Source organism: Panthera tigris, chromosome A3 (genome assembly GCF_018350195.1).
Source record: "Panthera tigris isolate Pti1 chromosome A3, P.tigris_Pti1_mat1.1, whole genome shotgun sequence".
Classification (NCBI taxonomy): Eukaryota; Metazoa; Chordata; class Mammalia; order Carnivora; family Felidae; genus Panthera; species Panthera tigris.
Window position 1 is genome coordinate 119336131 of NC_056662.1, and position 21998 is coordinate 119358128.

Sequence of the window (21998 nt, forward strand, 5' to 3'; positions counted from 1 at the left end):
CGCAGGAACCGGCACCTTTTTAGAGGAACAAAGAGAAAACACAAGTATACTTGGCAGGAAATTCCTCTGGTCGGTATCCAATTGCGAACCAGTTCAAAAGAGTCCTGGCAGGTTATGACCCTCTGGGTCCTGTCCCACCACTGCCAGCCACCCAGGCCAGACTCTCCCAGCGACTAATCCGGTCTCAGACTAAAACCCTCCTGCCTCCTTTTTTCCTCCTTCTTCTCTCTGAAGTCCATGCTGTGTTCTGGACTCCAGGCCTTTGTTTCCCTGACAGGTGTCGTTTGTTTGCTTATTTGTTTTGTCAGCCCTTCCTTGGCCACCTTCTCCAGGGACAAGGTTTATAGTTCCCCTGTCACATCCAATCCCAGAAGATAGCTTTCTAGCTGGAGCAAGAAAAGAATATTCTGGAAGCTACATACTTTCCAGTGCTTTCCTCCACACCAACCAGACAAAAGCCCAGACTGGCCACCTTGGCTGCCAGAGAGTATCTACAAAACCACCTCAAATCTCCTTCTACTCCTCCCTGGCTTCCCCATCTTCACAAGGGAGCCCACCGGTGTTCTAGAACGAGATCAGTTACACTTCAGTTTCATACTCTTTGGGTGAGTGGCTCTGTTGCCTGTACTCAGTACTATACTTCCTCAAATCTCCACACTTCTCTCTCAGAGCACCAGCCACTTCTCATTTATTGCCACAAAGGAGTTTTGTGTTTGTTAAAATTTGACATGGGTGTGCTTGCTAAATCATGTCTGTGAGCTCCTTGAGGGCAAGGCCCATGTCTGTTTTCCTCACCGTTGACTCCACAAAACCCCACCCAATGCCTGGCAGATCGTAAAAGCTTAACCAACAGCTGTCAAATGTGCAAATAAACTATAACCAAGATGCAATTATTATGTTGGTAACACACATACGACAGAGACTAAGGAAACAAAAAATGGTAAGTCTGAGTGGTAGATCCTAGACCTTAACTCCCTTATAAATAAGTGATGTATTTACATTTTTTAAAGTTTGTTTTTATTTATTTTGAGAGAGGTAGAGTGGGGGAGGGGCAGAGAGAGGGAGAGAGTGAATCCCAAGCTGACTCTGGGCACTGCCAGCACAGAGCCCCACGAGGGGACTAGAACTTCCCAACTGTGAGATCATGACTTGAGCTTAAACCAAGAGTCGGAGGCTTAACCCACTGAGCCACCCAGGGACCTCATAAATGATGTATTTATTGTAAATAGGTGTGACCAAGGATTTTCCCTGATGTGCAAATTTATGAGGTGTCTTGTAAGGGTATGAGAAATGGAAACTCAGTTTTAGTTGTAAAGAAAAAAACAAAACAAAACATGAAATACACACGCGCTTCCTCTCGCCCCTCCCTAAAACCTGCTCTGGACACGAAAAGAAAGCGAGACTGAACTCAACCAATCAGAAGTCAGCATTGCCGAGGCCCCTCCCCGCACATGGGTGACAGACAGCGTGCTCGGTACCAGCCCAGCGCCACCTGGAGGTCGAGGAGTGCAAATGTGGCGCCTGCCGAGTGGGTTCTTTGCCCAGCCAGACCTGGCCACGTCCCTGGGGCCCCTAGAGATGCTGGCCTCCGGTCCCCACGCCCACTCCGTCACACCCACCCCCAATCAGACTGCTAAGGGGTCGTTCAGGCAGGAACCTCTGAGGAGCTCGCGACAGCGCCGTTTATCTGATTTACTCCAGTGACATCCCACAGCTTTCCCCTACTTTGTTGCGAATTATCCCTGCTTGACCGGAAGAATGGATTTGGTGAGTAAAAGTGTCTCAGAAAAGTGATACAATAGCGGTTTTAAATGCTTCCATAGCATCTCCTTTGGGCCCCACCTCCATTAAGCAGATGGATGTGGCGAGGGAGTGGCACCCTTTCCCTGGTCCCCGCCCCCAGCTAGTGGCCCAGAGAGCCCAGGGCTGGCCCTGCACCCTGACCTCCAGGTCCCCCTCTCTGACGGGCCTTGACTGTCAGCCCTGCTCTCCCTCACCAGGTCAGGGCACAGAACTTAATCCTTAATCATTTCATAGTTCCTTATTCCTCATTTGAAAGGAAGTCTGAGCAATACACCTTCCAAGGACACTGAAGATTTGCTTGGCTCAAGGTGGATTTTCCCCTTGTGTCACTCAGCACAGCCCCTTGGGTGCTGCTTGCCCTCCTCTGCAGGAGAGGTTTGTTCTGGAAGGAGGGCTGCCCAACATCCGGGAAGTCCAGGTGCTCTCAGGAACCCCCTTCACTGCCTGCCCTCCCCAGATACGGGGAAGGGCAAGAGGGGACGAGTGTGGGGAAGAGGGATTTTTATTTTATTGAGTACCTGCTATGTGCCAGCTACCGTGTTAGATTTCTGGCCGGGACAGCGACATCCTCACAAAAGCCCAAGAAGTTTGGTTTAAGAAATATATTTATCATTGGAATGTCACATATTAATTTTATACAAAGAAGCATATCCCTTTAGGCTCTTCCTTTATCACCTAGCCCTACTTTTCTTGTCTGTGGCCAAAAAGAAAAAAAAGGTGGGAGTCTATGGGTGTAGAATGGAGAGGCTGAGGTACGCCACCAAAGTCACCTGAGAAGGGATGTGAGGTCCTGCACCGGAGGGATTGTGAGGACTGGAAATGAGGTTCCAGGCCTTTCCCTGGTGGGCCAGGAGGAAGCTCAAGGTTTCTGAAGAAACTGGCTCTGGAAACTCCAAGATGACGTGCCCTGTCACGGGGGAGTAGACAGGGCAACTCCGGGTGCCCCGCTCACCGCTGGCTTCTGGGAAGGGATGGTCTGTGTCAGCCACCAAATCTGGGAGATCTTCTGAGCCCGGGGTCCACTGGGGTTGGTGGGGGAGCCACTTGGTCCAAGATCACCACAGTGGTGAGAGAGGACTTGCTTCTTGGGTGCCCGAGTTTGCTCTGGCAGAGCCAACAGCCACCCCGGGACTAAGGCCATTCCCGCCACTCCCGGAGTGAGAGGCCTCACACCCTGGAATCCCTGGGTATCAAAGTAAAGTAGACTGTGCTGGGGGTAAACTGAGGCAGGCACAGCTGTGGGGGCGGGGAGGGGGATACCTGAGAAGTCCCAAAGCTTAGCTTTTCCCTCTTTGGTGCAGCCTAAGCCCTGGTCTCTATTTCTTTTCCTCGTTCCGATTTCCTCCTGGCTACTTTGTTCCCAGGAACACACGAACCCCCGGTTTGGGTCAGAAAGAGCTCCCAAGGCCCAGCTTCTCCTTCCCCTCTCCCAGGCCTCTTTTTCCCTCTCCGCTGCTCTCTTGCCTTGCTCATGGCCTCCCATATCACCACGGCAACAGGTGACATTCAGCTCCTGGGAACTCACTAATTGTGGGATAAAAGACATGGTTGGTCTCCAAGTAAAGAAATTTCAGGATGTCTGGGGATAGGCAGGTTTTCTGAATGCTCCTTGGATGCTGGGAACCTAGGACGTTTGGGGGGAAGGTACCGCAGGGGCAGGGCGAGGGTGCAGCGGGCCCCGGGACGGAGCTGTGAGCCCAAAGCCCCGCATGTGGCATGGCAACAGGTGAGCCGGCGAGCCGGGTGCACCAGCTTGGCCAGCCTCCCGTGCCCAGAGGAGCCTGGGGCCCCTGGAAACTCCACGTGGGCACCGAATGTGGCTGGGAGTCCAGGACGGTCCTGCTGGCCACTGACTTGCCAAGAGACCTCTCTGCGCCTCCGCGGCCTCATCCTTCAAACTGGGATAATGGTCTCTGGCCCGAGGGCCTTCAGGTTTGTGGTTAGGATCTAATGAGAGCCTAGCCGGAAAGCCCACCGTAAACATTGTGTCCCGTCGAGGGAATTTTCGTTATTCCTCTCTCCCCTTCTGAGACGAGGGACAGAGAGAAGTGGGAAAGCAACTCATAAAGGCACTGTCAGCACACCTGAAACTAATATAACACTGCATGTTAATCATACATCAATTAAAAACATCAGGCTTGCGTTAGAAATTAACAAACAAATGAAAGTACCGTCCGCTGATGTTTGTGGAGCGCTTGCTGTGTGCCCGGCTCCGCCCGGGGCACTCAGCATGCCGTTAAATTCTCCCAACAAGTGCAGGAATCGGGCAGGACCGTCACCCCCCCATGTTACTCCCAAGCATGGCCAGGCCAGCACGCGCATCCATATCTGCCTGAAGTGAAGCCCCTCCCCTTTGCCCCAACACCATCCAGGGAGCTCCTGGCCTGGGGACGCACCCTCCTGGGAGTCTGACCTGGGTTCCGTGCTCTCTGCAGCTCACCGTGGGGGCCTGGGCAACATGAACTTCTCTGGGCGTCCATCGTCTCCTTCGTTTATAAGGAGTTTGCTCTCCAAGTCCCCTGCCAGGTCCTCAGGGGGCATGTCTGTCATCCCTGCCCTCGTCCTCTGTGTGGTTAGAAAAGGAATAGATGTGTAGAAGGGAGGCAGACCTGGGATGGGGGGGGTGGGCGCTGAGCCCTAATGTGGACCTTGGGATTCCCGCAGCCTTTGAGCATCGCCACCTGTGGTCTAGACTCAACCTCCCGGGGGATGGGGGCTGGGGTGGGGGGCAATGGAGGCTATTACCAAGCCCATGTTTCAGAAAGCGAGTGTCCAATAAGGAAAAAAATGACTTCCCAGGTGGAAAAGCGAGTTAGCGGCAGAGCTAGGGTTGGAAGCCAGATCTCTCAACCCCCAGGCTGTTCTCAGCTCCCTGGGCCCAGGCCCCAGCTCGGAGCAGAGGAGGGAGAACAAGGCAAGTGGAACTTTCTGAGACCCTAAGGGAGAATCCTGGCCTTTGCCAGAGTCCAGAACCTGCCTACAGCTCTTGGCTCGTGGCCCCTTCCTCCTCCTTCAAAGCCAGCAACGGTGGGTGGAGTCCTTCTCATACCTTGTAATTCTGATGTGACTCTTCCGTCTCCTGCTTCTAAGGCCCCTGTGATTACACTGGACCCCCTCCCCTGGGATAATCCAGGTGACACCCCCACCTCTAGGTAGGCTGATTAGCAACCTCAATCCCTCCTGTCATGTGACCTAACATTTTCACAGGTCCCGGGGATTAAGATGTGGACACTGTTGGGGGCCATTATTCCGGCTATCATATGCCCCTTGTCCCAAAGGCGGCATCCCCAAATGGTCACACGTCCTGCACATCCGTCGGGTGGGCTGTGATGTGCACCTGCGGCTGTCTCCTATGCACCTCTCGGAAAAGTCCGTGTCCAGCCCCAGCCTCATCCTTTGAGGATTTCCCCTCCATTCCACTTCTTGCCTCCTGTGTGCCCCCTGGAAGTGTGCCCAGGAGGTGCCCGCTGCTGATGAGAAGGCCCTGGTTGCCATCTCCTCGGCTCTTCCCTTTCTGTGTGTCCCTCCAACAAGTGGACCCACGGCCTCTGGGCTGGAGGAGGGACAGGGAGACAGGTCCAGATTGCTGGCCAGGCTCAGCAGGGGAAGGCAGATGCCTCTGCAGATGGGACGGGGAGACGGTCACTGCTGGTGCATCAGTCAACAGGCCGCCAGTCCAGGAGTGTGCAAAGGGCTATGGAATCGGTTCCTGCCCTCCTATCCCCTGAGGAGGGTCCTGTGCCCCCCCTAGCGAAATGGAGTTGGTTTCAGTTGGCGAAATGGAGATGAGGGGCCAGGCGCTGCCTGCTTGTGTGCTCTGCTCTGCTTGGGGGTGAAGGTGGGGGGTGGAGGAAGCAGACCTGGGCAGACAATTGAGCTGGAATCATCCGGGGACTGGGGTGGAGGCCGTGAGTTTGTTCATGTCCCCTGAAGTGCTGGGCCAGCTGGGAATTCGGCATCACCACTTGTCTCCCTCCGTCCTGTCCCCTATCCCTCGCACTCTCCTGACACCAAGCTCTCAGGGGCCACCTGGGGCAGTCTTAGGTCAAGTGCAGACACCTTGTCTTTGCTCCCTGTAGTAGGCAGCTTCTAAAATGGTTTCCTGGTACGCACACCCTCATGGAATCCCTTCCCCTTGAGTGTGGGCTGGTCCTGGTAACTTGCTGTTTACAAAGACAATAGGACAAAACTTCTAAGATTCTGATACAAGAGTCTGTGTCTCCGCCCTCTCCCTTTCCTGAACACTGTCTCTCGCTCTCTCGGGCTTGTCACTCTGATGAAGGCAGCCGCCATCTTGTGAGCTGTCCCGTGGAGAGGCCCACATGGCAGGGAATTGAGGGCTGCTCTCAGCCTTCAGCCAACGTGGAATACAAGGCCTCAGTCCGACAACCCCCAAGGAACTGAATCTTGTTAAGGACTCCCACATGAGTACACTCAGAAATGAATCTTTCTCCATGGAACCTGGAGATGGCTGGAGCCAGCTACCTGTGGGAGACCCTGGCCCAGATGACCCCACTGAGCCACCCACAGATTCCTGACACGCAGCATCTGTGAGACAACGAATGTTGCTGTGTAAGCCACCGAGATTGGGTTAATTTGTTATGTGGCGACAGATAACAGATACAGCCCTTTCTCCTTGACCCTGTCGCCCCATCATCCCCTTGTCCTTGGCCTTTGTGTACTCATCTGGTTCTCCCCTGGCCTTCCTGAGTCTCCTCCTCTCTCCTTTGCCATCATCGCTTCCGCCCCCAGGTGGAGGTCCACTCCGGTGTCTCTGGTCTCCACACTCCTCAGGGAGAGCCCACCTATTTCCGGCTCCAGCAATGTGTAAGTACCACATCTATTGCGATGTTCTTCCAGTCGTCTCTCCCCTTCCAGCAGCTCATCTGCATTCAGCTCCATTTCTCCTCTGGCCCCTGAATATATATTTTATCTGGATGTTACTATAACAACCCAAACCAGTGAATATGTCCCTTCTTGTCATCTCTGTTTCCAGTCAGCAGTAGATGTTCCTTCTGGAAGGCAGCTGATAGCTGGCCCAGACCCCCTGCCAGAGCTGAGCACCAGTCTCCTCGCCTCTGAGCTGCCTCACTCCAAAGCAGCACACCTTCCTTAAACACGAACCTCAAGATGTCAGATTATTGATCACTCTCGCGTCTCCATATTCGTTCCCATTGAACTTGCCTGATGTTTCCCACCACTGTCCCCCCATGACTCCAGCAGCCAGGCCAGGGTCTGCAGGCTGGTTCTACCATATTCCACCTGTGTGCAGGTTGGTTCTCCTCCCTGGCCTCAGGTTTCTAACCTGAACCTAACAACTGGACGGGCCCCAGATAACCTTCAACAGGTGAATGGTTAAACTGTGACACATCTGTACCATGGAATTCTACCCAGAAAAAAAAGAAATAAAACAAAAGAGCTATTGACACACGCAACAACCTGGATGAATCTCCAGAGAGTTATGTTGGGTGAAAAAAGCCAATCCTAAAAGGCATGACTCCATTTTTTTTTTTTTTTATTTTTTAATATATGAAATTTACTGTCAAATTGGTTTCCATACAACACCCAGTGCTCATCCCAAAAGGAAGGCATGACTCCATTTATATAACATCATCGAAACGAGAAAACTCGAGAAATGGAGAATGGATTCGTATTGTCCAGGGTTGGGGAGAGGCACAGGGGAGGTGGGTGTGGCTGTGAGGAAGCCAACGTGAGGAGATGGAAATGTTCTGCCCACTGACCATGTCAGTGTCAATATCCTGATTGTGAATAGGACACTTGAGTGTTGAGAGAAGTTTTCGGGGGGGAATCGGGCAAAGAGTATGGAGGATTTCTCTGTAGTAGTTCTTACAACTGCATGGGAATCTAGAATTATCTCCAGAAAGGGGAGGCTGGCTGGCTGCTCAGTAGGTAGAAGGCGCGACTTTGGATATCAGGGTTGTGAGTTCCAGCCCCACATTGGGCGCAGAGCTTACTTAAAAAATATATATATATATATATCTATATATATATCTATATATATATCTATATCTATATCTATATATATATATCTATAGATATATATATATATATCTATCTCCAGGGCACCTGGGTGGCTTAGTCAATTAAGGATCTGACTTTGCCTCGCAGTTCATGAGTTCGAGCCCTGCATTGGGTTCTATCCCATCAACACAGAGCCCGCTTTGGATCCTCTGTCCCGCCCCCGCCAAGCCCCTCCCCTGCTCGAATTCTCTCTCTCTCTCTCAAAAAAAAATAAACATTAAAAAAAAATCTCCAAAAAGTGTAATTAAAAAAAGATACCCTTTTATTGAGTTGCATGGAACTCATCTTAAAACCTGGAAGGTACGTTACTAATGAAATGAAATGAATGAAAAAAACATTTTACTCACGAAAACATCTGTACCCGCAAAGTACTGACACAAACACAGGTTTCCAGTCTTTTATCTTGACATTGAATTACACGCCCCACAGAGAGCCAGGTGGGCTGTGGGGTGGCTCAGCTGCTCCCCGGAGCCCATGAGACCCTATTCAGCAGGTAGTTCCTTTCTTTCCCCTTCCCTCTGGAGGAGCAGCGAAAGGGGGAAACGATTTGGGTGAGGGGAGGCTGCAGAAGAGAGAGGAAAGTTCTGTAAGGCAGGGTCACCCAGTCTGAGGGTGCAGGCCAGCAGCAGAGGGAGAGGGATTGGGGGGGAGTGGCCCCAGTCATCATGTTCTTACCCTCCACATACCTCCCCAGATACTGCCCTCTCGTCCCTGATGCCCTCACCTACCTAATCCCAACTGGCCTTCAGCTTGGCTTGTGTCTCAAAGGGATGACCTCTGATTTATGGAGAGGTAACACACACACACACACACACACACGAAGAAAGAGACCCACAGCCTGCAAGAAAAATGGTCAAAAATGAACTGATAATTCTTAAATACAAAGGGCCCTTAAACATATGAAAAGACGATCGACCTCCTCAAAATGAGAACATAAAAGGCACAATGTGTGGTGAGACCACTGCTCACCCACCAGGGGGACGGCATTCTCAACTGGCAACATGCTTTCTCATACATGGTCATGGCGGGAAGGCAAAATGCTACAACCCCTGGGGGTGATTTTTTTAACTTTTTGTTTAAATACAATCAAACTGGGGCTCCTGGCTGGCTCAGACGGTAGAGCATGCGACTCTTGATCTCCGGGTTGTAAGTTTGAGCTCCACATTGGGTGGAAAGATTTAAAAATAAAATCTTTTCTAAAAATGCATTAAAAATAAGTAAGAAGAACATCTTAAACTTACAGAAAAGATGCAAACACAGTAAAAAAACTTAATTTTTTCTAAACTTTTCATGAATGTGTCAACACATTGCCAAATAGCCTCCAAAAAACTGTAGTATATATTTCTTTCAAATACGGGCATTCTCTTTCACAATTAACTACAGCATAAACATCAAAATCAGGGACGTAACATTGACCCATTACTACCAGCTATCCTCAGACCCCATTCAACTTTCTCTTATTGTTCCAATAATGTCCTTTATAGCAAAAAGATTCCATCCGAAATGCACACATACACTTGTTATGTCTTTAGTTTCCTTTGATCTGGAACAACTCAATCTTTCATTGACTTTTGTGACCTCGATATTCTGGAAAAACACAAGTCAGTTATTTTGTAGAATATCCCTTGTTTTGGATTTGCTAGGGTCTGATGGCTGTGTCCTCTCAAAAGCCATACGTTGAAACCTACCCCCCAAGGTGATGGAATTAGGAGGCGGTGCCCTCATGACTGGGATTAGTACCCATTTAAAAGAGCCCCCAGAGCGCTAGCTTGTCCCTTCCACCATGTGAGGACCCAGAGAAAAGATGGCTGTTTAAGCACCAGGAAGCCCTCACCAAACATTGAATCTGCTGGTGTGACAATCTTGGATTTTTCAGACCCCAGAGCTGTAAGAAGTGAATGTTTGCTGTTTATCGGCCACCCAACCCATGGTACTTCGTCACCACAGCCCAATGGATTAAGATAAGGTTTGTCTGATGTTTCCTCAAGATTAGATTCAGGTGATGCATCTTGGGTTGGAATATCAAGAGAAATTGTGCCCTGTTGTTCTCACTGCATCCTGTTAGGTGGGATACCATTTCAGCTTGGCTCATTACTGATGATGTTAACTTTAATCACTTGATTCAAGGGATGCGTTTCAGGTTTTTCCATTGTAAAGTCACTCTTTTTCCCTTTGTAATTAGGCAGTATTTTGTTGGGAAGTACTTTGAGACTATGTAAATATCCCCTTCCTCATTAAACTTGCGGTGTATTCATTTATTTCTAGCAGTGTGGACTGATAGATTCCTATTTTATTCAGTGTTGCTATCATTGATTCTGATGCTCAAATTTTCCCACATCTTGCCAGCGGGAGTCCCTCCCCTGGATCCCATGTTTCTGTGAGCACTCCCTTACTTTTTTTTTTTTTTTTTAATTTTTTTTGCGCTTCCTTACTTTTAAGTGTGACGTGTTCTGGCCTCATCTCGCTCCTTGCTTGACCCATCTCGGGAACCTGCCATTTCTCCAAAAAAATTCAGTTCCTTTTAGTAAAGAATGGTATTTAGAAACTAAGATCTGGGCATGAGGTGTGCTCATTGCTATGGAGGTTTTAGTACTTGTAGGTGCTCTCAGTGAACAGAAAAATGGAAAATATAGGTAGATATACATACACACATGTGTATATATATATATGTATGTATATATGCATACATTTTACATCCATATTTATTTCCAGATCTGTCAACACACAGTGTGAGGCTCATGCTGGGGTGAGAGGTAGAGGCTGAGGAGTCTCCTGGGGGAAGGGGCTGAGCCAGCATCTCGAAACGGGGGAGGTTTATGACAGTTGCTGTGGGAAATCCAGTAAGAGGGTAGAAGACCTGAATAAAAGGACCGTGTATTGGCACACACAAAACCACACCGAATGAATTTGTGTCTTTCTGATTTTCTCTGTGAGTGAGAAGGATGACATTTTAAGGGTTACAAAGCATTTTCCTAGCCGCTCTTTGTATTCGTGCTTACGACTCCTGTGGGGGGCTGGCAAAGTGGTCCACCCAGTGCTTTGGGTCTTTGGGTGGGGGTGGCTAGTGGCTGGTCCATGGAATGCCCAGAAAATGAGCTGACTGGCCACTGGCTGAGGCCTTACGGAAGTGATCTCAAATTCCCAGAGCCAGGGATTGCTCAAGGTCTGAAGGAATCCCCAGGAGCCATGATCACGCCAAGAGGAAAGCTGGCCCTCCCCCAAAGAGACTTCCTCCCTGTAGGCCCTCCGGCCCAGCCATGGAGGACCATGAACCTCCATGAGATTCTCCCAGGACCCGCACCTGGATCCACTGTGGAGAAGTGGGTGTGGTGGAGGCCGCGGTCTGGCAACCCCTGAAGGCTCTTTCCCTTCTCCTCTTGCAAAGTCAGTCCTTACTGGGGATAATCTGTTTTCTGTCCGCCATCATAATTTCGGTGTTTTGGGTGGTTAAATTTGTAATTTAGCCACCGTTATAGAAAAGGAGCCACATCCAAACCTCATTGAGAGAAATGCACATTACTCAGAGATCCCGATTTTAGAGCTGGTCATGACTTGGACTATCTTCTTTTGGGAAGGAGATCAAGTGCATTTTTAGTTGTAGATGGCGTGGGTTCTTCATTTGAGGAGGAACATTTTAAAAATGTCTTTTTTATTGAGGTGAGATTCACATACCATCAATCATTGAAAAATGCACAATTCAGTGGCACGTTGATGTTGTATCATGTATATATGTATATACAACATGCGATGTTGTACAACCACCGCCTCAATCAGGTAGGCAGAGCATTTGGGAAGTGCTCACACGGGGAAAGAAGGATGCGTAACGTGTTTGTCCAGCCCCCTTCCTTGGGGGAACAGCTCTGCTCCTACTCCACGGGGTGCTGGCTGGATCCCTCGGCCCCAGCCACCGCCTGTCCTCACCTAGGGGGGTGGGCATGTGATTCATGCTATCCTACTGGCTGTAGAGCCGGGTTCGGGGTGGGCTTGTGACCAAAGCCGGAACAACCGGAGTAACCCTTGGAACTTGTCTGCTAGGCACGGCACCTTTAGTGAGGGTGGCGATGAAAACCAAAATGGGACAATTATGTGTCTCAGACCTTGAGGCTCGAGGTGGGGGAGGGGTCGTTGCTAAAGGACGGGGAGCTTTATGTCCTGGAAGCATTCGGGGGCTTCCTAAGGGAAAACGATGTTCTTCCACTGGGATTCTAAGCTGGGAGGATGTATACCTGAGGCTGTTGGCTGCCATCTTGGGGTCTGTTTCGAGGAGGAGAGAAAGTGCCAAGGCAGTGGGGGAGCGGACTAGAGTGATGGAGACAGTGAGGCCTGGAGTTAACATTCGAGACCCTGGATTCACCTAGTCCTGAATCTCCAACCCTGGGTTTCCCAACTGTCTAAACTCTAAACTACTGAATCCCTTTGTTTGTTTAAACCAGTTTAGGCTGGGATTCTGTCCCGTGTGACTTGAGAGTCTTGACTAATATAACAACCCACATGGAAGGTAGGTGGAAGTGTCACCATTTGCTATAGATGAAGAACCTACGTGGATAGCGGTCCATGATGCAGCTCTCCTGGTGGGTGTGACGAGCGGTGAGTATTAAGATGGCCTGAGTGATGAGTCACTGTGGGGTTGAAACCACCGAGCGGGATGGAAGGTGAGCCGGGTCTGGACGTTAGGACGAGGTGCTGCAAAGGCAGGTGGAATGGTTTCGGAAGCCAACTGACGTGGAGGACATAAGGTCTACCGGGGTGCGGGGCCCAGGGTAGACTCTCATCTGAGTCAGACGTGTGGGAACCGAGTCTCACCCTCTAGAATCCCTGGGTGGAAGATGTTAGAGGAACATGTTGTCAGTGAAGGAGTTGGAAGGGCCCCTGCGGTAGTCATTGGTGCTGGTTGCTAAATACGTCTGATTCTCGCTGCTTTAAGGTCTGTGGTAGTGATTACTTCCTGGATCCTGAGAGCTGAATGGAGCCATATGACTGGTTCCAGCCAATGAGTGACAAATGGCTCTTGTCAGTGTGATACTCTCCAGTGCTCTCCTTGAGATGGTGACTCTTCCGTCAGCCAGGGTCCCAGAATATTCCACGGACTCTACCCTTCTGCAGACTTGCCACAGACACGTAACAGGAACGAGAAAAGAAACTTACGTGATTTTTTTTTTAAGTAATATATCTAATAGATTTAATTTATAGTTGTACCATGCTCAACTTTTGTATTGCGGTAAAATATGTATAACATAAAGTTGCCATTTGAACGATCTTTAAGTGCACAGTTCAGAGGCATTAAGTACATTCGCATATTGTGCCACCATCACCCCCCTCCATCTCCAGGACTCTCCCCATCTTCCCAAACTGAAGCTCTGGACCCACGAACACTAACTCCCCACTCCTCCTCGCCCAGCCACCCCACCCCGCAGCCCCAACTTCCTGGCAACTACCATTCTGCTTTGTCTCTGTGACTTTGACCACTCTATGTACCTCACGTAAGTAGAATCGCACAATTTTTGTCCTTTGGTGTCTGGCTTATTTCACTTAGCATAATGTCTTCGTGGCTTATCCGTGTTGAACAGGTGTCAGAATTTCCTTCCTTCTTAAGGCTGCATAATATTCCACTGTATGTAGGTGGTACATTTACTTATCTATTCGTGAACATCTTCACCTTTGGGCTATTGTAAACAAGGCTGCTATGAACGCTGGTGTACAAATGTCTAGAAGAGTCTCTTTCACAGAAGGGGAATTGCTGGGTCATATGGTAATTCTAGGTTTAATTCGTGTGAGGAACCATCACGCTGTTTTCCATAGAACTTTTGTTATTTTAAATCACCAAAACTTGGGGTTGTTTGTTATCGCAGGATAACCTAGCATATCCTGACCCACACTGCCCCTCGCCCCGGATAATCTAGGATCAACCAGGGTTCTGCAGGCCACAGTGGAACAGACAGAAGTGAGGGGGTATAGGGGCCCAAAGGCTAACTCGATCTGAGCCAGACCCAGTGTGACATGGGGTGTGGACCAGTAGGGTTTGCCACAACTGATATGCCTCTTCTTGGGACCACCTGGAGGGTCCTTCTCATGCCAAAGACATCAGGGCCACACTCTGGAACCAACCCTGTAGCCACATGGTTGCTTCTCACTGGACACAAACCCCTTCTAACATAGTCAGCTTGGGCCTCTTGACCCCAGCACCACAGATATCCAAGGTCACGCACATCATGGGCTCCATCATTATGGATTCCATCATAAACAGTTCTAATCAGCAGAAACTTATATTTGCCCTTCTTGATCCTGAGGATTACAGCTTGTGAAGAGTAACTATAATGTGTTAAAAGTATGGTGTGGTGATCTCAGAGTCAGATGAACCAGGCTTTGAATCCTGATTCTGCGGCTTCCTGACTGCATGGCTTTGACTAAGCCTCAGTTTCTTCATTCGTAGAGTGAGGATAATAGAAACTACCACACAGAGTTGGCAAGGGCTAAGGGAAATGTGCCAAGTCTGGTGCCTGGTGTATAGGACATGCTCGGTAAACAGTCGCTATTTGGGGGCACTATTCTGTAAGCCTTTGAGGAGGGGAGAGGTATGGTGCCATCTTTCTAAACATGGTTTTCCCCTTTGCCAAGCTTTAGACTATTTGTGGATGCCCGCCTTGACGTGGAAAGCAAAGTGGCAAGGAGCTTGCAATGTGCACCTTCATTTAACCGATGTTTATTGAGAACCTACTGGGTGCCAAGTGCTGGGCTACATATGTGGTTCCTATCCTCATGGAAGAAACAGTACAAGTTTCTAGAACTGGCCAGCTGGAGTCCATGCATACAGGGCCTGCCATCAGTGGCATGGGGGCGGGGGGACACTTGAGTGAGGCCAGGACAACTGTGTGGAGAGTGGCCTCTGACCTTGAGGCTGGGGAGTGGGGGAAGTGTACAGGATCTGGAAGCATTACAGAGCTTCCAGAAGGAAAACCTCTTGGATGAAAGTTCAGCTCTGTGTCTCAAAGAGTTAGGTAACTATCTGTTCCTGTGCCCTCCACGGGGTGAAGCTGGTGGGGGAGAAGGGAAAAGTAGGACTGGTTTCAGCAGCGAGGGCCTGAGTGCCCATTTTCAGTAGCCCCCACCCACAAGTGGGAGGGTGGGTGCCTCGGGAAGGGAGCACTCCATGTCCCGGGTGAGGGAACTCAGGGCACTGCCATGTAGCTGAAGTGCTAGGTGAAATGGGGGTGCACAGTGGAAGGGGCTGATGGAGGTACAGGCAGAAGTGGAGAGCCAGTCTGGGGGGATTGGGGGCCCAGCACCAAGCCTTAGAGGTAGCGATGAACAGAGGGTGGCTGTGCTGATGGAAGTAGACAGAGATGCCCCAAGTCAGAAACCAGGAGCGGGAGAACTCTCTGGGAAATGAGAACAACCCCCGCAGGGAAGGGGTGAGTAAGCGTGAGGGTGGAGTGTAGGTGTGCACAGAATCTTAGAGCTGGAAGGGATCTTCAATGTCATTTAGTTCAACCTCCCACCCCACGAAGTCTTTCAGTCTTCCACTGTCCAATTGAGGGCACTCAACTCTACTTGGACGCGTCAAGGTACGGGGAGCTCACTCCCTTTAAGGGGACTCATCCTATAGAGGTGCCCGAGCCTCTAGGACGGCCTGGATGGACCTGGCGCCCCGACCTTGGCCCTGTTGAGTGGGCTGGCCTCCACTCGGCGGCGGCACCTGGCGGGGGTGGCGGGTCGGGTGGGGATTGCTGTGCGGATGGGCCGGCGCTGCTGTCCCCAGCCCCAGTGCTGAGGCAGGCAGAGTGCAGTGGGCTCTGGTGGAGGTCGGGAGAACTGCAGGGTGAAGGCCGCCGGGGGCTCCACGGGCTGCTGGGGGGGAGGCACTGACACCGGCCCAGGGAGAGGAGGGGCCGCTGTCCCTGCGGCCAGTGCTGGATGCGGGGACCCAGCGCAGAGGCAGCGCCAGGTAGCGGGGCACCCCGCGGGGGGAGGGCTGCAGCAAGGCCCCCGGCGGAGTGGCCCGGAGAGCGGCGGAAGCTAGGTGCCCAGGCCCAGCGCAGGGTCGGGGCGCTGCGGGGTCTGGCCCTCCGTCTCGCAGCGTGCGGGGACTCCCGGCGGGGCCGCAGAGGCCGGGAAGTCGGGCCGAGGGCGCTAGGACCGGCCGCGCGCCCAGGCCGCTACCGCCGCGGCGCCCCGGGGCCCCCCAGTCGGCGCTGCCTCCCGGGCCGGCTCCGCAGCGCCGGGGCCGGGGCCAGCGCGGCCGCGGGGGGCGAGCAGCGGGCGGAGGCCTGGGCCCGCGGGCGGCCGGAGGGAGGGAAGGAGGAAGGCGGAGAGAAGGGGTGGGAGGGGGGGGACCCGGCAGAGGAGGCGGAGAGAGGGAGCGCGACAGCGAGAGCGGAGGGAGGGAGCGAGCGAGGCAGGCGGGCCGGGAGGGAGGGAGGGCGCGCGGGCGGCGGCGGCGGCGGCGAGAGCAGAGGACGAGCCGGGACGCGGCGCCGCGGCACCAGGGCGCGCAGCCGGGCCGGCCCGACCCCACCGGCCACACGGTAATGAGCGCCGCTGCTGGCGGCCCGGGAGGCCGGCCCGGAGGCGGGCGGAGAGGAGGGGAGGCCGGGCGGGGGGCACGGCGGCGGGCAGTGCCCGGCTTGGGGCACGCTCCCGGACCCCTGCAACTCGGCGCCGGGCGCTCGCGGGGCCAGGGCTGCGGGAGGGGACGGCGGGCCGGGCTGGCCAGGGCGGCGCGGGGGATTTGAGGGTTTGTTTATGTCCCCGCGGGCTCGGCAGGCGCCCCCTCCCGTCCCGCCCGCTCCCGGCGCGGAGCCCCCTCCCCGCCCCCGCCCGGCTCCGGGCTCAAGTTCAAGTCTATACAATGCCGCGGGGGGCCCCCTCCACCGCCGGCCTCAGCCGCGGTGCCCGGTTCGGCGCTGCCGCAGGGGCCCCGGCCTGGCCGCCCCCGCCTTCCGGGCCCTGCCCCCGCCCCGGGGCCCCGCCTGGGGCCTGCGGCCGGGGCGCTGGAGGGCGCGGACCCCGACCCGGAATGATCGGCTCCCGCCGCGGCCCGCAGGGAGCGGGGGAGGGGGCGGGGGCCGGGCCCCGCGCAGGCTCCGCGGCGGCGGCAGAAAATGGCAGCCTGGCACGACCCGGCCCCCCGCCCCTCCCCCCGGCTCCCGGCCCTCCTCGGCCCGGCGGGGCGGGGGACCCGGGAGGCCCCCGGGGGCGGGCCGAGGGGTGATCCGGGGGCCGGGCCGAGGAGCGCTGCGCTGCGATCCTCCTCCGGCCACCTGTGGCTGGGGGTGCGGGGTGCCAGCGGATCTGGGAGGGGCGGCGGGGGTGGGGAGAGTGCCACTCGGGGGGCACACCTCCCCGCGGAGGGCCAGGCGGCGCGCGGGGGGGACGTCGTGCCTGGCTCCTCCCTGCCCCCGCCGCGGGCCGTGGGAGCCGGGGCGGCGGCGGCGGCGGCGGCGGCGGCGGCGGCGGCGGTGGCGGCGGCGCCGCAGTGTGGGGGCGGGGCGGGGGCGGGCGAAGATCCCGGGCCCGGGCCGCTGGGGCCGGAAAACGCGGGGATGGGAGCTGCGGGCCGGGGCCGAGAGCGGCGCGGGTGGGGGCGCCCAGGGTCGCCCCCTGCAGCAGCACCCCCAGTCGCACACACTCACACGCACGCGGGCACACTCACGCACACGCACCCCCGCTGGGCCGGTGCAGACGTGTCCTTGAAAGCTTCGCATCTGCACAGTGAAGGACGAGGCCTCGCAGAGGCTGCCGAGCGGGGTCTTCGGCCCCGCGCCCCGGGAGACCCCGAGCTTCGGAGCCGCAGGCGGCCGCGGTCCGTGTCCCGCCCTCACCCCGGCTCCCCTCCCCCAGGCCGCCCTGCCCTCCCTCCCCCTCGGCGCGGACCGAGCTGGCGTGGGTCCAGGGCCCGCCCCCGGCCTCCCCCAGCCCCCCATCGCTGGGGCCCGCGGCCCTCGGGCTGCCAAACTGCATTTCGCTTTCCTGGAACCTCCCTTCTTGGGGGCACCCACTTCCCTCACTCCCCCCTCTGTGATTTCCCACTTTTCTCTCCATCCCCAACGTCCTTCCACCTCTCTCTACTGCAAAGCCAGTTGAGTAGGTGTTGCTGCCCTGGAAGGGGGCCGGGGGGGGGGCTCGCTCAGTCTCAGCGGCTTTCTTCCCCCACCCCCCCCACCCCCGGCTCCTGAGGGGAGCCCCCTGTGGCTGCACCTTGACCCAAGATGGCGTCCAGCACCCAGCTGGGCAGCCCCGGCCTGAGGGCGGGGGGAGGAAGGGCCGGGCCCCAGAGCCACGCCACGCGCCCCCTCCCAAACCAGCAGGGACAGGAGCCTGGGCGAGAAGCGCCCTCTGCCCTGTGACCCAGCTTGCCCCCCTCGCAGCCTTGCCCAGAGACTGCCATCAGCATCCCCGCGGGACTGTTCAGTCTTCATGTTTCACCCTGGGCTTGCCAGCGGCTGAACCGGCCTCCGGCCTCCTGGGCGGGCGGGCTGCGAAGGGATCCTGGGATCAGGTGCTGCTCTGCTGTGCCTCCTCCCTTCCAGGCAGATGTGACAGCTGCAGCCAGGGAAGCTTTTCTCCTTAGGCGTTGCTGGAGTGTTAGGACTGGCCTGTGGGATTTGGGGAGCCCAGCTGTCAGGCGGAGGGACCCTCTTTGGGCTGTCTTCTCTGCTGGCAGGGGCTATCTTCTGGTGGTTGAGTAAACCCCCGGGGTTTGGAGACTTGGGTTGTCAGGAGGGAGTCCCTGCTAGGTTTCTGGGGTAAGGTGGTCCTGCTCTGCCTCCGGGTCCCGTTGAGCCCCCGGTTGAGCTGTTTGACAGGCAACTGTGTGAAAGTGTGAGTCTGCGTGTGTGTGTGTGTGTGTGCATGTGAGTGCATGCGCTGCACCCAGGCAGGGGCCCACAAACTTGTGCGGCGAGTCTGGCACCTGCCCGACTGCCTCCCTTCCCGGGCCCCACTTCTTTGGGCCCTGGCTCCCTCTCTGCACTCTTGTCCAGCGGCTTGGTGCTTGTCTTCAGCTACTCCTCAAAGCTCAGGCTGACCGAGGCTCTCCTCGTTTTCCATCCCTGGCGTGGGGTCTGCAATGAGAGGTCGGCCTTAGGAAGGTGAATTCCTAATTCCTTCTAGATTCCCTGAGTGCCGGGTGCACAGTGCAAGGACTGCCCACCCCCACCCCCCCAACCCCAGCACTGGAGAAGACGACCGGACTGTGGCCATCTGTCAGGGTGTCTGCGGACAGGATTCCTCTGTGGGGTGGGGGTTGGACTGGAGCTTGGAGGTCCATTCCAACTTTGAAATTCTATGGCTCTGATTCTAGTGGTGGAATTTCAGACCCAGGAATGGGGGCGGGGTGGTCTGTTTTCACCACATGGCGGTAATCCGGAAAGGCTTCCAAGGAGAGGAGGTCTGAGAGAGCAAGGCCTCCTGGGGGATGGGCCTTTGAAAGGAGAAGGTGGTGTGAGGGGTGGGGGCCCTGCAGGGAGACAGGTTTGTCACAGGTGACTCCACAGAGGCTGTAAAAATGCAGCCTCCAGTTAAACCTTCACACGTATGTGATTTACGTGTAAATCTGTGTGTGTACATAATTTCTGAGGGTTTTGTTTTGCTCTGAGTCCAATTCACCGTATGCCGACTCCCTTGTGGGTATTTTCCTATCACAGTCACACACATCACTGCTGACGGTCCTCTGAAAAAGGCCACAAGGGAGACAGGACTTACAAAATACTTGCCCAGGGTGACCTGGCCCCTGGGGAACTTACACTGTCCCCTGCTCCAGCTCTCCGGGGCTGCTGCTCTGGGTGACCGTCTCTCCCGTAAGCCTGTGGTCTCCACAGGACAAGGACCTTGACTCGGCTGCCTCTGGGTCCCCCATCAGACATTTAGTGGGGCCTCCATGGGTGTCTGCTGAATGGCGGGGGAGTTTGCTACACATCTGTGTTTTTGGTCCCTGTCCTCTCCCTAGCCGTGGCCAGGCAAGGCTGCGTTTGTTGGAAGCACAGAAGAGCTTCCTCAGATCAGTCTCACTGGCTCCTGAACGAACGGGTCAGTTAAGAATAGACCACCCACTCCCCATCCTTGGGCCTGAAATGTTACCATTAGAATACGAGCCTTACAATTTAGGGTTGAAAGAGAACTTGAAGCTCTGAGAACACTTAGAGCTGAGTTGGGGGCTGTCTGCGTGTGGGGCCTGGCTGGGCTTGGAAGTGCTACCCTGAGCCTGAGGCCAGAAGAGCCAATAATGGCCTGTCACGTGCTCCTGCTCCTTTCCTTCGTCACTTCCTGCTGCCTGTAGGGGCCTGGGGACCCTGACTCGGGTGTCCGGCGCCCTTGGGGATTGTTTCCACTTCCATTTTGGTATCTAACGGTGGAGTCAGTCAGGAGTCTGCCTCCACCTGCCCTTTGAGGCTGGGCATCTCTATGGGCCTGCGTTTGGCCGCTCCTGGGGGCTTTCATGATAAACTAAGGTGCCAGATTCCGTTCCCTGCAAATCTTGAGGGCTTGTTTTTAGTCCTTTCTCTCCTTGACTGTTTTTCCCTAAAACAAAACAAAACAAAACAAAATAACAAATCTGAGGCTCATGAAGTGTCACAGGTGTGTGTGTGTGTGTGTGTGTGTGTGTGTGTGTGTGTGTGTGTGTTCAAGCCTGCCTCCACTTGGCTGAGTGTTCTGGGCAAGACAGGGTGTGGTGCACGTGTGTCTGTGTGTACTTCTGTGTACACGGTGTGCAGCCGCGTGGGGAGGGATATGACTTGCTTAAACATGAGCCTGTTTCGAGGCAGCCGAAGTGAGCCCCCCCCCCCCCCAGACAGCCGCTTCCCTGCTGTGAGATCTGGGGCAGCTAACTTAATTTCTCTGTGCCTCAGTTTCCTCACCTGTAACGCGGAAATGAGACGAGGCTCTCGTCAAGGTGGTGGTGAGGATTCCAGGAGAGAGAGTGCACTGCCTTAGCAGAGAGCCAGGGCTCAGTGTTAGGCAGCTGTGACTGTCTTCATCACGTGGGCAGCTTGGGTTGGACCGGCGCTGCAAAGCGCTCTGGGAAGCCTTGTCCACCCTCCTCTTTTGCCTCTTTTGCAAAATCTTGGACAAAGGAGGAACGTGCTGATTCTGATTGGATAATCTTCAGAGGTGGAGGCCCCTCTGTGCCACTTAGCTGTCTGTTCCTGAGTGTAATGGATCCCATTGTCAACAGGTTGTCTTTGTACCCACCTTCGATCCCTCACGCTGCAGTTCCAGGCTTTATTCTCAGCCTGTCTTCAGTGGCCCATGTGTGTTTGCTGAGCATTTCCCGTGGGCAAGGCCCTGGGCTAGGATTTGAGGAGACAACAGAGTGAGTTTACGATGAGCCCAACTAATTAGTGACCACAGACCGAGGTCACAGGAGAGGGAGAAATAAAGTGCTCAAAGGACGGTGAAGTCACAACCATCTGAGGTCGTCCGGGAAGGCTTCCTGGGGGTGGCGCCTGAGAGGGGCCTCAAAGCACTGAGGTGGGGTTTCCAGGCTGAGGGGAGGAAGCCAGGCTGCTGGGGGGGGGGCGGCGGTTGGGGTGGGTGGAGTGTAGAAGAGCCGCTGGGATGTGGGATAGGCCTTGGCTGTGCTGGGAGCCAGACGGAGACCCCATATTGATTTGAGGAGAGCGGCCCCTGTGCTCTAACGCCTGCGTGGCCTGTGGACAATGGCTTTGAACTACCCTGCTTATAGTGGCTTTGCAAGGTGGGGTGGGGAGAAGACAGGGACAGAAGGGAGGGCAGGGAAGGGGCCAGCTGATTTCATTTGGTATAGGCTCTTAATGATTTCTTTATATTCCAGAGACTAGCACTTAAGAGCTCAGACTTGGAGGGAAACAGTATATTTAAATCACACTAACCCCAGGGGGGCTGTGGCCATTAAGGGAAACACCAGTTGGGGTAAGGATTACATGCCAGTGACAGCAACCATGGTATGAATGGGGAGGAGGGGGGGTCCCTTGCTTGGCCTCCCATGGCTTCCCCTAACCCAAGCTGAGGTGCCCTGGCATCCAGAACATTCCTGCAAGGGACTGTGAGTAGGAAGGGGATGGGGGCAGGAGAGGCTGACTCTGCCCTTCCCTCCAGTCTCCCTCCCCCACACGCAGCAGAACTGAGAGCCCAAAGCCCCCAGCTGGGGGTGAGGGTGGGCGTAAGTGGGATATGAC

General features: G+C 54.7%; 1 protein-coding gene across 1 annotated transcript in view; it reads left to right on the top strand.

The window, feature by feature from the left end:
- The first annotated feature begins 16299 nt into the window (after positions 1–16299).
- DNMT3A (DNA methyltransferase 3 alpha) overlaps positions 16300–21998 on the top strand; it is a 98736-nt gene continuing 93037 nt past the window's right edge. The window contains exon 1 of the mRNA XM_042982359.1: positions 16300–16367. The gene's annotated coding sequence lies outside the window, so the exon portion shown is untranslated. The remainder of the gene's footprint in view (positions 16368–21998) is intronic.